Here is a 3,029-nt window from a genome sequence, read left to right as displayed (position 1 = left end):
GCCACCACCCATGGGTGAGATAAGGTTTGCAATTGCAATTTAACCAAATTAACTGTTTGTTAAATCAGAACTAACTCTCAACATTCTTCAGAGAAATAGAATAGATCCAGAAACTACAACATAATATCCACAAGGTTTAGCACACAATCCAAAATTACTTGACATACAAAGGATCAGGAGAATGTGTTCCATTGATTCTTAAGGGAAAGACAATCGGGAGAGATCAACTGTGAGATGACCCAGATGTTAGAATCAAAACGACTTTAAAGCACCTATCATAACTATGTACAGTGAGATAAAGGAAACTGTGTTCACGATAGAGATCTGAATGCAATTTGTAGTAGTAGAAGATAGAAATAGGGGAGACAGAGGTGCTGGGTAGTAGCTAGTAATGGGCAACAAAATGCACAGCAAGGTCACAGGTGTTCTTTAAATTACTTTTAGACAAATGAGAAGATATACTCCATTTATGTATGATGTGTCAAAATGCATTCTACTGTCATGTATAACTAACTAGAACAAATAAAAAATTACTTCTTTTAGAGTCTTTAAACTACTTCAGTTAATTTGTAGAAAACAGAAGAAAAATGAGCTAACTGGGGAAATATGTCAAGAAAGAGGATCAATGGGACTCTTGATACAATCCACGTAAAGCTAAGAGTTATGGCAATAGGTGTGTCCAGATGTCATGGAAGGAAGATTCCTTTGGTAGCACAGGCTACTGACCCCAAAGCCCACATTAACATGGGATCGACTTGTAGATGATGGCCACCATTGACAGTTCTGGAAAGGACCAATTAGGGTTAAAACAAAAACAAAACAAAACAAACAAACAAAAAAACTCCTCGGCCTGATGTGGAGGAGAAAATGGGCACCTGATCAGCAAAGAGTGCAGAAGGTGATCCCCAGTTCTCCCCGCAAATATCAAACAGTAATAAATTCAGGAGGAATTGCTTCCTTTGTCATTCTGTGCTCGGAGATGACCCATTTGTTCTCTTGAGCTTGTTCTCTGCTTAAGCCTTACTTTGCTTTTACTTGACTTTCACTTTTTTTTTTTTTTTTCAAATTAAGAAAGGTTTTATTTTTCCTGACAAAATAAATAGCATTAACACACATACAAATGCCAGAGAAAGAGTTCACTGGATTTTATAAAAGAGAAAACCACACACAGGTTTCAACTAGCAATCAGAACCACTGCAGAATGACCACTGCTTGTGGTGACATAAGTACAACATGTGCTTGTCTAAGAAGTTGTTTTGTGTTTGCATCTATGTGGAAATGCATGACAAAAGTGAAGCAATGCAAGGTGAAATGGCAGGTAGTCAAACTTTAAGCCCCTTTTCTCCACTCTAATGTGCTCTCATTCTGCTTTTGAGAATTAAAGTAATTGGTAGGTCATTTTACAAAGAACTTTAATATCAAAGACTTCTTCCAAAAATCTAAAATAGACTCAAGGTCATGAGGAAAGTTATACAGGATAGTGGGGGGTTGTGTTCTCAAAAGCCAGATTTCACACAATGGCAGGCACTAAATCTAGTCACGTGTGCTTGCAGTAGAACAGAAGACACTGAAGTTAATAGAGGCTGGTCTTTTTCATGATGCGCAGGAACTCCTGCTCATTGACCTCTCCATCTCCATCTCGATCAGCTTCATCAATCATTTCCTGCAGCTCCTCATCAGTCAGGTTCTCACCCAACTCTTTGGCCACGCGCTTCAGATTCTTGAATGATGTCTTTCCAGTTTCATCATCATCGAAGAGCTTGAAAGCTTTCAGGATTTCTTCTTTGGTATCTTTCTCAGACATTTTCTGAGTCATCACAGTCAAAAAGTCACTGAAATTCATTTTTCCCGTCCCTTCTTTGTCAATTTCACTTATCATTTTCTTGATTTCTTCTTTCTTAGGTTCAAAGCCCAGGGCTCTCATTGCCACCTTTAGTTCCTTAACATCTATGGTCCCAGTTCCATCAGCATCAAAAAGATCAAAAGCTTCCCGAATTTCTTGCTTCTGGTCTTCAGTAAGCTCTGGCTTAGGACTCATCCTTTTTCGCTGGGCACTTGATGCTATATTTGCCTTCTTAAAATTGGAGGCCATTGCAAAAGAACTCCACTGTTCTTGACTTTCACTTTTAATAAAGTTCTCTTGCATGACTTTTGATGTCTGACTTTAAGTTTTCTTTTGTTGGAACACAGAACCAAAGTTTGGAGCTTCAATTCCCCAGTCTCCTGAGACAGAGGAACAAATGACCTTCAGAGACAAGTTCTTTTCTTTCTTCTGTCAGACTGGTAGCAAGCATTGGATTTTTCTTTGACTGTTGGTCAAGGTAAATATCTTGACAAGGGCAATGTATTTTATCTTGAAAAAGCCTCTCTTGATACAAAGTTACTAAAATTGGTCAAATGTGAGTGGACATTATGGATTAGAAGAAGAAAAAAAAATACAAAGAAGCAGCATGATGTGGAATCTAAAGACCTAGAAGAAATCCTGGTTTAAAACCATTGCTTGACCATATGATCTTAGGCACATCATTTAACATTTTTGAGCAAATTTTTTCACTTGCAAAAAGTTTTTTCACTTCCAAAAGGCTGTTTTAGAGAACAATTCGTTGTACAAATTATTTTGTAAAAGTATTATGTCTTTGAAATGTTCAACACTCTGTTCTAAATTGAATACCAGATATGTAAGTGCACCTTACAAGGAAAATCTGTGGCTTTTTTTGCATGTAAAAATATATGACTTTAAAACATTTTTGTATACTGTGTTTTTCTCACACATTCTGATATGCCGTTCCGATTTTTGCATTGTTGTATATTTCCTGATTAAGTTTCAGCCTGTGAAAATATTTGCTACATTCCTCTTTCCATCTACACTAAAAAAAAAAAAAAACTAATGTAATTTGTGGAGCATAAAGAAGTAAGTTAGAGACAAATCTTATCAACTATGTTCAATCTAAGAACATATTTAATGGAGACATTTCTTTTGCAAAGTGGTAATATGTCAAGACACTGACATTTCTATAAGGATGTCTACT

At 36.6% G+C, this 3,029-nt stretch overlaps 1 pseudogene; it reads right to left on the bottom strand.

Annotated features, from left to right (window-relative positions):
• Positions 1-1,130: 1,130 nt before the first annotated feature.
• On the bottom strand, positions 1,131-2,106 carry LOC114085727 (centrin-2 pseudogene; annotated as a pseudogene).
• Between the last annotated feature and the right edge of the window lie 923 nt (positions 2,107-3,029).

This window comes from Marmota flaviventris, chromosome 3, assembly GCF_047511675.1.
Source record: "Marmota flaviventris isolate mMarFla1 chromosome 3, mMarFla1.hap1, whole genome shotgun sequence".
Classification (NCBI taxonomy): domain Eukaryota; kingdom Metazoa; phylum Chordata; class Mammalia; order Rodentia; family Sciuridae; genus Marmota; species Marmota flaviventris.
Note: the sequence above shows the minus strand (reverse complement) of the source record. Positions and strands in the feature narration are given on the sequence as shown.